This window comes from Choristoneura fumiferana, chromosome 24 (assembly GCF_025370935.1).
Source record: "Choristoneura fumiferana chromosome 24, NRCan_CFum_1, whole genome shotgun sequence".
In the NCBI taxonomy this organism is placed as follows: Eukaryota; Metazoa; Arthropoda; class Insecta; order Lepidoptera; family Tortricidae; genus Choristoneura; species Choristoneura fumiferana.
The window spans coordinates 13,260,230-13,274,609 of record NC_133495.1 but is presented as its reverse complement, the minus strand read 5'-3'; the positions used below and the strand labels follow the sequence as shown (position 1 = coordinate 13,274,609).

At 39.4% G+C, this 14,380-nt stretch overlaps 1 long non-coding RNA gene across 1 annotated transcript; it reads right to left on the bottom strand.

The window, feature by feature from the left end:
* Positions 1–11,265: 11,265 nt before the first annotated feature.
* Positions 11,266–13,772, bottom strand: LOC141441555 (uncharacterized). The gene is made up of 2 exons (XR_012452813.1): positions 13,422–13,772; positions 11,266–11,547 (listed from the first exon to the last, which is right to left on the bottom strand). It is a non-coding gene; the product is annotated as an uncharacterized lncRNA (long non-coding RNA).
* Positions 13,773–14,380: the final 608 nt, after the last annotated feature.

Below are 14,380 nucleotides of genomic sequence, written 5' to 3'. Positions count from 1 at the left end.
CCGCTATCAATGTACGCCATCCTAGAACACAAACTGACGTCGCCTGTTCACGCTACAAACATCAAACATTTTGCTTTACATTGCTTCTTCGAATAAACTTAAAAGTGTAATAAAAATTAAAAAACTAATTATTTTTAAAAGTCGCTGAACTAATGTTGTGCAGTTCCAGGAGTATGATCTATGTTTTAATTATTTGCTCATATTACAGGCCACACCCGGTACCTGTGTATATACCAATCACATAGCGAGGTTGCATATTACTTAGGTACATAATTTTATTACTTGCCGCCGTTTGCAGTTTTGATTTTCTTCAAAAACACGAACCGCAACTGACAAGTTTAAAAACCGGCCAAGAGCGTGTCGGACACGGCCAAAATATGGTTCCATAACCATTACGACAAAATTAAGCAATATTTTTCTAAGGATTTCGTATTTTATACGGAATCTTCCAAGTTTAGGTATATTTTATACCTTAGGCTGCTATTTAAGAGTAAAACTACTAATAATTCTCAAGCAAATTTAGCCGTTATAGTTTTCCTTGAAAGTTTGATATACTTACTACCATTCTGAATTTTTTCAAGTTTTTCTACCCACCGGTTTAGATTTTAGAGGGGGAGACGCTCGATTTTAATGAAATTTTGAACTTTAAAGTTGAATATTTCGCAAACAAATCACTGAATCGAAAAATTGTCTTAGCAAACCCCTAATGGTTTTAAAAGACCAATCCAATGATACCCCACACTATAGGATTGGATGAGAAAAAAAAATTACTCCCAGTTTACGTCTATGGGAGGTATCCTAAAAAAAATTCTTTAGAATTTTTTATTGTACTATTTTGTAGGCATAGTTTACATATATATCCGTTCAAAATTACAGCTTTCTAGCATTGATAGTCCCTGAGCAAAGCCGCGGACGGACGGACAGACAGACAGACACAGACAGACATGGCGAAACTATAAGGGTTCCGTTTTTGCCATTTTGGCTCCGGAACCCTAAAAAGTGTAGTTAGAAATCAAGTAGAATTACTGACTTAGCAAGACGCGAATATATTTTCTTAAATAATTAAGATGCGAGCGTGTTCATACCGAAATGACATTTCGGGAAAAGGAAAAGAAAAATGGGATTGACAAAAGCCATATACGATATGATTTCTTTCCATGTACTTAGGTTCTTGTACAATTCAGTATATTCAGGATCCGATATAGCGTGACGTAGATAGATCGATCTGCGCTGTCGGCATATTACCATGAAGTCCACATAAATCATTTGAAGGGTAAATATTGAATAAAGGTCGAAAGATATATGGTTGTCGCTGTCACTTGTGATTATAGCCCTTTTGTAGGGCTTTTGTTATGAACTAGAAGCTAGAAGAATGCAAGTTGTTTTACAGACAACACCTTAATAGAATTTCGTTTAACAGTATTTTTTTATGATATTACTGATTCATAGAATAATCAATACCCAGAAAACTTACATTGAAGTAATCTATATAAATAAAAATGAATCGTAAAATGTGTTGCTAAGCGCAAAACTCGAGAACGGCTGGACCAATTCAGCTATTTTTTTTTTCATATCATCGTTAAAGTCCAGGGAAAGTTTTTATGAAGAGAAAAACTGGAAAAATTGCTGGGAAAAAGAAAATGCGAGTATGGAAGTGCGGTAATTAATGCATCACCTGTGGGTTTTAGTAAAATGCGGAGTGATGTGAATGTTTGCTACTCAATTTTATTTAGGCGTTTTGTTTTATTAATCCCCCTTATTTTGCATTTGCATGCTTGCTTGCTTGGCTGGAAGATGTTTGGACCTATAGTGTGTGAAATAGGGACGTTTTCTTCCATTTTTTTCGTACACTACTTTTTTCGTTTAAAGTGGAACGAAGATTGCCGAGTAAATGAGTTTTATGACATGAGTAGTACCTTAATACTACCTACTAAATAATAACAAAAACAAATTTAAATGAACTAAAATAATTTCCTTGCTCACCCGCGACCTTACGAGTGTAGTGTGGTGGTGGTGATGGATGGGTTTGTGTGATTTGTGTGTGTTCTTACAGTGTGGAGGTGGAGGAACTGCATGAACACGCATATTTTGCATAAGCTTAGCTATCGTAAGGTCGCGGGTGAGCAAGGAAAATTATTTAGTTCATTGATATGGACCTCCGCAAAGTAACGCCTGATTCAATAAATTATTTAAAAACAAATTTGTTTACGTTCCTCAATTTACATTGACTGGATGATTTATTTTGTGTTTTGATTTAATCTATTTATACTCATGCCACCTATAAGACGAGGGCGAAGCAATTTGGGTCGAAGAACTCGAAATGCTACAAACCAAGCTAATTATCAGAGTAATCGAACAGCCCAGCAACGTCAAGAGCGAAATGAAATTGAAAGGATTCGGATAGCACAAACCCGTGCAGAGCGCGTGCGTGAGCTGAATGCAGCTAATAATGTTATAAGTTTTAATCGAGCTGCTTTCAATTACAATGTTACAATTGACTACAGTGCCTACCAATGCGTTGCTATTGGATCTATGAACTCAGTTTGCCATATTGTAAGGCATTGAAGTACAAAAATGAAGCCGCTGGATTGTGTTGCGCAAATGGCAAAGTGAAATTAATACCATTGGTGAAATTAATATATATATTATATATATTTAAAGTACCCAAAAAAATCTGTTCTGATATATTAGGTAGTGAAAATTAATAATTTCATCATATGCGGCATCATCACCAGAATTTAATTATAACAGATAAGTTTTCTACATCATTATATTTAGTGTAGATAGCCTAGATTTCTGTAGACTTGCTTGCTTCCATGCTCGCTTGCATGCTTGCTTGCTTGCTTGCATACTCGCTTGCTTGCTTTCTTGCATGCTTGCTTGCATGCCAGCTTGCATGCTTGCTTGCTTGCTTGCATACTCGCTTGCTTGCTTTCTTGCATGCTAGCTTGCATGCTTGCTAGCATGCAAGCTTGGTTACACGCTTCCATGTTCGCTAGCGTGCATGCTTGCTTGCATTCTTGCATGCCTGCTTGCATGCTTGGTTACATGCTTCCATGTTCGCTAGCGTGCATGCTTTCTTGCATGCTTGCTTGCATGCATGCTTGGTAACATGCCTCCATGTTCGCTAGCGTGCATGCTTGCTTGCATGCTTGCTTGCATTCTTGCATGCCTGCTTGCATGATTGGTTACATGCTTCCATGTTCGCTAGCGTGCATGCTTGCTTGCATGCATGCTTGGTTACATGCTTCCATGTTCGCTAGCGTGCATGCTTGCTTGCATGCATGCTTGGTTACATGCTTCCATGTTCGCTAGCGTGCATGCTTGCTTGCATGCTTGCTTGCATGCATGCTTGGTTACATGCTTCCATATTCGCTAGCGTGCATGCTTTCTTGCATGCTTGCTTGCATGCTTGCATGCCTGCTTCCAAGCTTGCATGCCTGCTTCCAAGCTTGCTTGCATGCTTGCTTGCATTCTTGCATGCCTGCTTGCATGCTTGGTTACATGCTTCCATGTTTGCTAGCGTGCATGCTTTCTTGCATGCTTGCTTGCATGCATGCTTGGTAACATGCCTCCATGTTCGCTAGCGTGCATGCTTGCATGCTTGCTTGCATTCTTGCATGCCTGCTTGCATGATTGGTTACATGCTTCCATGTTCGCTAGCGTACATGCTTGCTTGCATGCTTGCTTGCATGCATGCTTGGTAACATGCCTACATGTTCGCTAGCGTGCATGCTTGCTTGCATGCTTGCTTGCATGCTTGCTTGCATGCTTGCTTGCGTGCTTGCTTGCATGCTTGCTTGCATGCTTGCTTGAATACATGCTTCCTTGCGTGCTCGCTTGCATGCATTGTTACTTGCATACATACTTGCTTGCATACTTGGTTGCATGCTTGCTTGCATGCTCGCTTGCGTGCATGGTTACTTGCATACTGGCTTGCATGCATGCTTGCTCCCTCGCTTGCGTGCTCGCATTGATTCCTCACTATAAAAAAAAGTACATGGCTAATAAGGTAACACAATATAAATTGATTTTAAGGCAGAACGAAGTTTGCGGGGCCAGCTAGTATAATATACAATTGATTGATTTTAGTTATTAATATAATTTATTGCTTAGATATATTCATATCATAGAATAACAAATCATATATTTTATATTCTCATATTATTTAGTTAATAATATAAAACTTATTACCAAGAAAAATATTAAACTCATTTTCTGGTGAGGCCGCAGTACTAACCTAACCTAACCAACTTTTCTGATAGGAAATTCGTTTCCGACGGGGTCGTTGCTAAAAGCTTACAAGATTATAGTGTATTCCGATCCAATTCATGACAAGCGTAAACAAAGACGCCATTAAACCAACCACAGATAAACCAACCATAGACATTTAGTGATGTGTAATCTGTTCAGTAAATCGATTATTTATTAATTGAAAAAATCAACGTATTTTTTGATTTAATTCCAAAGACTGTTTATTCAATTATAAGCAGTAACTTTTTTTTTAATTTTAAGGAAAGTAAATAAAAATCGCTTAGTCATCCGCACATTAATCGATTTTTAAAATGTCAAATGTTCCACCATCTCTACGCTAGTCTATGCTACTACAGATTATACACATGTTTCAATCAAGAAATAACGTCAGATTTTGACGAAGATTTTTCAAATGAAAAATAAATATTGAAATCAAGTGAATTTTGGTGAAAAAAGTGATTAGACATCTAGTTCAAAGACACGAATTATAGATAAATGTGTTATTGATTCGATCCAGTGGGTGTTTATACAAGAATTTTGATGAAATCGGTTTGTTTACACTTTTAATAAATTGGATAGGCATAACGTATATATGGCATGTATGGTGGCACTTTTAGGGTTCTGTAGCCAAAATGGCAAGAACGGCACCCTTATACTTTCGCTATATCTGTGTGTGCGTCCGTTCGTCTGTCTGCCCGTCCTCTGCCCGGACTCTAGCACAAAATATATAGCAGACTATATATTTTGTGCTAGAGTAGTAGTTAGCTGTAATTTTGCATAATGTAACAATTATGTCGACAAAATGTTAAAATAAAATAAGGTGACCCGGGGCTATTGTAGCTGGGGGCGCCATGTTCTTCTCGGCCATTTTACGTTGTGTCTTCACACAAGACACATGAACATGGCAAACATGGCGTCATAAGGACGCCATCAAACGGCTCAGATACAATATCCCCCCAGCTACAATAGCCCCGGGTCACCTTAAAGGTATTTTTTTTATTATAATTCCCATGTAGACGTAAACTGGTTTCTGTTTCGTAACGGCTACGGAACCATATCCTGGGCGAGTCCGACAAGACTTTAGCTGATTTTATATTTAGGTAATTGGGATAGATTTAGCTTAAAGCCACTTCCGATTTTGCTTTATCTTCTGTTGTCAAGCTATTTTAACGGTGCATAAATTTCATTTAAAAAGCCACTCAGACCGTTAACACCGCCCGAAGCACTTCTCGAACGTTCCAGCAACTTTGCTGCTTCCATTTGCATCGAAGTTTGGGAACTAACTGAAGAACTAAGTAAGGAAGAATGCCGTGGGCCAAATGTTCCATTTGTAGCGCGGCTTGCGATCGCTAGTGACATAGAAAAAGAGGACAAGAAGGCTCACTACTAACATAAGTACTCGTACATCGCGCGGCTTAAAAGTGTGCGCGCCGGATGGCGCCGCACGCACACACTGATAATTTAAGGAGGATTAAGTTTTCTTTAGTCAAGCCTGTGCCACAATATACGTAACTTAGTTGTGTGTATTGTGCCTATGCTGCCGTCGGTGCTGTACGTTTCCATTTTAGCTCGCTTCGCGAGATGATCACCTTTTACGTTTTTTTGTATTAGATTATAATTATAAATGAGTGTACCTATATAAGTGTAGTGTAATAGTTTCGTGCAAGGACACAAAAAAAAATAGATACCTACCTACCTATAAACAATATAGTTATAGTATCATGTGTAGGAAACATGAGTAGTATGTATACAGTCGCCATCACCATTCCGGCGAATTTATAAATAATATTTTTAAATTTAGTATAATAATTATAATATAACGGCATAGAATCTGTCTGGTTTCTCTAGACACAGACATTAGACCATTTTAAGTTAACTTTCGTACTAAAATTATTTGCCGATAGGTAATTAATCTAAAATAGACGTCGACAACACTAAGCATCCGCGCCGGAGTAGATTTTTTTTTTATTCAACTTGATGGCAAACGAGTAAGTGGGTCTCCTGATGGTAAGAGATCACCACCGCCCACAAACATCTGCAACACCAGGGGTATTGCAGATGGGTTGCCAACCTAGAGGCCTATAAGATGGGATACTTCAAGTGCCAGTAATTTCACCGGCTGTCTTACTCTCCACGCCGAAACGCAACAGTGTAAGCACTGCTGCTTCACGGCAGGATTAGCGAGCAAGATTTTTTGTTGAAATTCATAAGTGCTTGTTATAGTCTAATTTTGTTTTTATTTCAAACAGCTGGCGAACGAGCATGCTGGTCACCTAATGGTAAGTGATCAACGCCACCCACGGAAACCTACAGCATTATTAAGACTGCGGGTGCGTTGCTGGTTAAAAAGGGTGGCTAAAGGGGGAGGGGGAGGGAGGAGGGGGGAGGGGAGTTGGGCCTCCGTAACTCCCACTCACAGTAGCAAAACTACTATTTCACGCCGGTATTCTGTGACTTTGAAATTAGATATTTTGACTTTGACTTTGAAATCTTCATACGGCGAAAGCGTTAAGCGCAATCACTTTCAGAACTACATAATTATATTGGCGAGCCACTTAAGTGGTACCTTATCTTCGTATCTGAAACTACATACAAAGGGACCCGTTATTTTTGTCCGACAATCTAATTAAAAAAAGCCGTGGTGGCCTAGTGGTTTGACCTATCGCCTCTCAAGCAGAGGGTCGTGGGTTCAAACCCCGGCTCGCACCACTGAGTTTTTCGAAATTCATGTGCGGAATTACATTTGAAATTTACCACGAGCTTTGCGGTGAAGGAAAACATCGTGAGGAAACCTGCACGAACCTGCGAAGCAATTCAATGGTGCGTGTGAAGTTCCCAATCCGCACTGGGCCCGCGTGGGAACTATGGCCCAAGCCCTCTTGTTCTGAGAGGAGGCCTGTGCCCAGCAGTGGGACGTATCTAGGCTGGGATGAATCTAATTATTGAACGTGGCTTGACGCGCTACCGCGTGTCTAGATACGAGTACAAGTCGTGGTGGTCCAGTGGTTCGACCTATGGCCACTCAAGCAGACGATCGGGGGTTCAAACCTGAGTTTTTCGGAATATGTGCGAAATTACATATGAAATTTACCAAGAGCTTTGGGTTCAAGGAAAACATCGTGAGGAAACTTGCACCAATCTGCAAAGCGATTCAAAAGTGTGTGTGAAGTTCCCAATGCGCACTGAGCCCGCGTGGGAACTACAGTCCTTGAGAGGAGACCTGTGCCCTGCTTTCGCACGTAATAAGCTGAGATCATCATGATGATGATGAAAGCTATATATAAATAGATCGATATTAAAATACACGTGGAATTTCGTGGGGTCGGGTCAGGAGTACTCTAAACCGACGTGCATGCATGAAAAGGTTGATGAATTTAGAGGAAGTAAAGTAGCAAGTAGAAGGATGTAGTCTCTGCCTACCCCGTTGGGAAAGAGGCGTGATTTTATGTATGTATGTATAAAATAAATAAATAAATAATAATAAATAAATAAATATCACAGGACAATTCACACCAATTGACCTAGTCCCAAAGTAAGCTTAGCAAAGCTTGTGTTATGGGTACTAAGCAACGGATAAATATAATTATATAGATATAGATACATACTTAAATACATATTAAACACCCAAGACCCGAGAACAAACATTCGTATTTTTCATACAAATATCTGCCCCGACACGGGAATCGAACCCGGGACCTCAAGCTTCGTAGTCAGGTTCTCTAACCACTAGGCCATCTGGTCGTATGTATGTGGAATTTCACTGAACAAAGTCAAAGTAAGATAATAACTGAAAATTTGGGCTGCATTTAGCGGGCTGAAGCGGACCGAGAATGGGGTTGGAACCTTATCTCTTCTAACGTGCATGTTCGCGACTGAATTTGGGAGTTCTGGTGTTATTGTCGCGGTGAATGGAACATTTTCCTGATAGCTGATATGCTTGTGAAAAATACGCGGTCTGCGTCTGAAGGGTCGTCGAAAGAAATGAAGGTATACGGAGAACAAAAATCCTTTTTTGAAGCATAAACATTTTATTTACTCACCCGTGACCTTAATAATATGATAGTTATGTCACCACCACCACCAGGTTTGCAGGTGGTAGGACCTTGTGCAAGGTCCGCCCGGATTGCTACCACCATCTTGCTCGCTAATCCTGCCGTGAAGCAGCAGTGCGTGGCGTGGAGAGTAAGACAGCCGGTGCAATTACTGGCACTTGAGGTATCCCACATCTTAGGCCTCTAGGTTGGCAACGCGTCTGCAATGCCCCTGGTGTTGGAGATGTTTATGGGCGGTGGTGAGACCCACTTGCTCGTTTGCCATCCGGTCGAATAAAAAATCCGAAAATCGAAGAGATAGAGCCGGACGGACAGACATACAGCGGAGTCTCAATTATAGGGTTCCGTTGGCACCCCTTGGGTACGGAACCCTTAAAATGAGTACCTACATCGGTCCATTTCCATTACATTGGTGAATTGGATTGTTAAGATAAATCTCTAGTAGACGGATGAACATCAGTCTCAATAATGGGTTCAGTGTCCTTAGGGATCCCTAAACCGTTAGCTGTCACTTTATAAAGTTAGTACAACTTGATCGGGAACAAAGTGGCCAGTCGGAACTTCGGCCAAGTTTTATAGGTCATCAGAGTTCGGATATCTTGACTTTTTCTTTAACAATAAAATACTTTTAATGAGGAAAACACTTCAAGAACCACTTTGATCTTTAGTAGGTGTCCAAAAGATATATTTAAGGACACACATATGATATGAAACATGTATACGGCAGTTAACTTTTGGTTATAGGGCTACTAGCTTTTGCCCGCGGCTCCGCCCGCGTGGTATTCGGTTATCGCGCGCTGTTCCCTCGGAAACTGTGCATTTTTCCGGGATACAAAGTAGCCTATGTCACTCTCGGGCCCATAAACTATCTCTATGCCAAAAATCACGTCGATCCGTCGCCCCGTTACGACGTGAAAGACGGACAAACATACAAACACACTTTCGCATTTATATTAAGTATAAGTATAATTGTATGGATTTGAAACTCTTCGTCAAAATCTGACGTTATTTTTTGATTGAAACATGTGTATAATCTGTGGTAGCATAGACTAGCGTAGAGATGGTGGAAAATTTGACATTTTAAAAATCGATTAATGCGCGGATGAAAAAGCGATTTTTATTTACTTTCCTTAAAATTTAAAAATAGTTACTGCTTTTATAATTGAATAAACAGTATTTGGAATGAAATCAAGTATTGTAAATAATGAAATAGACAAAAATTCTTTGATCTATTCAATTAACACATTAATCGATTTACAATACAATGCAATACAATACAAAGACTCTTTATTGTAAGTACATACAGAAAACAGATACACAGAGAAAAAATTACAAGGTAAGCAATAGGCGGATTTACAGAACAGATGAAATATTTTGCAATAGGTTCTAGGTTTTCACATCATTGAATGTCTGTGGTCGGATAATTGGTCTTTTTTTTCACTTTTCATAAATTGAAGCCGTGGTGGCCTAGTGGTTTGACCTATCGCCTCTCAAGCAGAGGGTCGTGGGTTCAAACCCCGGCTCGCACCTCTGAGTTTTTCCAAATTCATGTGCGGAATTACATTTGAAGTTTACCACGAGCTTTGCGGTGAAGGAAAACATCGTGAGGAAACCTGCACAAACCTGCGAAGCAATTCAATGGTGCGTGTGAAGTTCCCAATCCGCACTGGGCCCGCGTGGGAACTACTGCCCAAGCTCTCTCATTCTGAGGGGGCCCTGCAGTGGGACGTATATAGGCTGGGATGATGATGATGATGATGACAATATAGTGGAATTCACTATATAATTTTTACTGTTTTTTTGTAATGTAATTGGTCACTTTTACTGTTCATTTAGGTTACGGAAAATTAGGTACGACAACGAGCGAAGCAAGGAGGGGTGTAGGTACAGTCCAAATTGAATCATGACCCAGGGTGGAAACTCTTTAATAATCAATTTCACTATGATTTTCTTGACGAAAGTATGAGATGTCAACGTGACATTAGCACCACAAAGGTTCCACCTTGTATCATGATTCAATTTGTTCGACTGTACGATTGCATTGCAATCTCAACGCACTAGCCAAGCGAGCGAAGCGAGCGCATCACGGCAGCGGCCGGCGAAGCGCCAGAACCTTCATTTAGGGGCTGTTTCACCATCCATTGATTAGTCTTAACTGACAAACCTTTTGTCTTTACTGACTGTATTTGTTTTGTTCGAATAGACGAAGACGGCATCACATTTAACCGTCAGTTAACACTAATCAATGGATGGTGAAATAGCCCCTTAGAAAACAATTAGCCCCTACTATAGGTAGTGCTGGTTAAGATGCTTATGTGCAGAGAACAAGGGATAAATTATTTGATTTATTATTCAGTTATTACTTATTACAAATTCTATAATTAAACTTGAAGCTCTCGAGATGCAATTTAGTCTTCTGATTAAACAGAGCTTGGAATACAATGATAACAACAATCACTTGCTACCAGCCACTCTAGTAACTCGGGAATACTAACTTAAAGTGCAATTTGGGTTTGAAATGGAAGTTTGAATAGGAAGGGATTCGTTTTAATGATTCCTTAATCCTAAAGGAACCCTTGTGGTTTTGCCATATCCGTTTATCTGTATATACGCGGCGTTGCCTAGATATTCTTTTTAAGATATTGTTAGTTACTTTTTGGTTTTTACTAAAACATTTTTCAAAGAGTCTGCTGCTTTTTTTCGTTTTTTAAATAATTATAAAAAGATTAATATTATGCTTTATTGATCGTGCTGTGAAAATGGTAGCTTAAAAGTGTTATAACATGTTATAATATTTTGCTTTCATTTGATACCTTTATTATTATAATGAATGATGTTATTATTGAAATGAACCTAACCTATGTCAATCCGACCGTTTTGAAAGTTACTGGTAAAAAATAGACATACATACGCTCGCAAAACATTACCTTCTTTAGGGTAGTCGGACAAAAAACAAGGATATCAAGCAAAAATTTACTTAAAACAAATCTCAACAAATCGCGATGAAGTCTTTAAACAATTCATTTTTCAAGTTCCACGTAAACTATCTGACAGATATTTTCAAAAACATTTTCTGCATACTGCCGTCAGAAGTAGCGTGGGGGATAGGCCGAGGGTTGAGGGGGAGTGGAGGATGACGGACAAGAGTTCCCATTCGCCGTCATGCTTCAGTTCTTACTTCAGTTAGCTGATGAACAGGTCACAGAAGTCTCATAATCCCGAAGAACAGCCCACCGCATCCCTGATGACAAAAGTAACTGTTAGTGTCTATGATTTTATAGATACACTAGCTCGAAAATACAAACTGAAATATAGATGCACAGAAAAACCATAAAAATAAGACTAGCGTTGGGAATCGAACCCAGGTCCTCAGCATTCCGTGCCGCGTGCTATACCACTACCCCACCACTGGACAGGAGTACAGACACGAATATCTCCTATGCACCACATATCTCAGCTTGTTTGTTTCTTATTTAGTCACTTAAGCAGCGACACTAGCGACATCTAAGTTGTAGTCCTCATCGAGAAACTTTCAGCACTAAATTGGAACTAACCGCTCACCCGGACAAGAGATGTCGCTATTAAGCAATCAAATTAAGATTGGTTTTTGGAGTAGTTTTGTATTTTTTTATTTCAACTCCAAATTTTGTTGCTTTTACGGTCATCCCGTAAAATTCATATCGAAAATACAAATTGAAACATAGAATCCGCACTTGCAAACTACCAAGATACAGGCTTCGCCTAGTTCGGAGTCTGAAGGACAATACCTATAACTATGTAAAAAGTGTTTCGTCATTAGATTATTATTAGATGCACAAAAAAAAAACAGAAAAAGAGACCAGCGCTGGGAATTTCTCGACGTTAGATAGAATTGTTGCACGAACAATTAAAGACGATGGAGATAAAATCTTATGGAATCCTGCGTCTGTCTGCTGAAGGTTACAATGATCGTCCTTAAGTCCCACTAATATAATAAATGCGAAAGTTTGTAAGTCTGTTTGTTTATTTGTTTGTTTGTTACTTCATCACGTCTAAACCGAGTCTAAACTGCTGCACCGATTTAGGTGAATTTGGTACACACATAGTTTTTATCCCGGAAAATTTCATAGTTCCAGCAGGATTGTGAAAACCGAATCCTAAGCGGACGGAGTCGCGGGTAACGGCTAGTCATGATAAATGTACTGTTTTAAACTTTTGCGATTTTCACTCTTAATATTTACAACACCCGGGACTTATACGCGACAAATTTATTGATCGCATTACAGCGATCGTCGTCACGACGAATCTAGACGACTAGATCTAGGTTTTTAGGGTTCCGTAGTCAACTAGGAACCCTTATAGTTTCGCCATGTCTGTCTGTCCGCGGGAAAGCTCAGAGACCGTTAGTACTAGAAAGCTGTAAATTGACATGAATATACATATCAGTCACGTCGACTAAGTGGTATATTAAAAAAAGTAAAAAAAAATTTTTACGATACCTCCTGTGGGTGTTTTTTTTCTCGACTAACCCTATGTAGGGTATCGTTGGATAGGTCTTTTAAAACCATTGGGGGTTGCTAAGACAATTTTTCGATTTAGTGATCTGTTTGCGAAATATTCAACTTTAAAGTGCAAATTTTCATTGAAATCGAGCCCTCTAAAATCCCTCAAAAGGCCCTCTAAAATCTAAACTGTTGGGTGGAAAAATTTGAAAAAGTTCAGAATGGTAGTAAATATATTAAATTTACAAGAAAAAATATAGCGGCTAAGATTGCTTGAGAATTATATAGATAGATACATACTTAAATACATATTAAACACCCAAGACCCGAAAACAAACATACGTATTTTCGAACCCGAGACCTCAAGCTTTGTAGTCAGGTTCTCTAACCACTAGGCCATCTGGTCGTCTATGGTGGTATGATTTGATTTTTTCGTAATGGCTACGGAACCCTATCCTGGGTGTGTACGACACGCTTTTGGCCGGTTTTTTTAGAGTAGTATATTACCTTCGCGATTAGGTATACTGGTACTGGGGTGCGGTATTTATTATGAATGAGAATTGTAAAAGTTTAGAGCAAAATGCTTAACTCGAGCATTATTTACATGCATAAATTCAAAAGCCTTTAAACTCACTTACGGAGCTGCAGGTGCTGCACAGCTCTTACGCGCCGCCGCTTCAATAAACCCTCGAGGTTTTCAATCTAAAAGTTCAAGATTAGGTATGAATTTGAAAGTAAAACTAGTATTTATAATCCAACATTATGACGCAATTTCAAAACACAATCTGCAATAAAGTTTGATAGGCAGTAATAAAGTGACAAATAAGATGTGAAATTTATTGGTAGTTTTTGTCACGTACCAAATTGATAATACTTTTGATCAAAGAAATCTTACGAAATATTACGCAAATATAAATGAAATTTTAATAAAATTGTGGTAAGGTCCCATAAGTACCCAATTTTTTCTGTAAGATACACTTCCGCACAAATATGGCGTACAATTTTAAAAACGTTATCCAAATGTTGGTAATATCGTCAGTGGCGGCGAAGGAGATCCGGCCAAGAGTCGTAGGGGGCGTAGAGGATACCGACAAAGAGTTCCCATTTGCCGTAGTGATCCAGGAAGCTGTACTTCCGGCTTATCGAGTGTGCTCTGGCTCTATCATTGCCCCGCTTTGGGTCCTCACAGCCGGCCACTGTGTTCCTGAACCCGAAGAGAAAAGAAGAATTAAGTACGGAGACACAAAAATACTTACAAACGACACAAAATTCTTAGCAAAAGTAATTAAAGCCATTCGACATCCAAGTTATAGACTTAGTACTTACTACGTAGCAAACGACATAGGATTATTGAAAACGGAAAAAATTACAAATCCTATACTAGGAAAGTTATATGCCGTTGACTATAGAGCTCTCATGGGGCTGCCAGTTAAGTACGCTGGCTTTGGTCGGTCAGAATTACTAGTTCCAGGGCAGTTTAGACCAGACATTGATTTGGAGATAGATTCAGATCCACCGTTGCTTACGGGAAAGGCTATGGTGATATCTTGCCGTCAAGACCGAGGATTGAGTGTAGGACACCCGGGAATATGC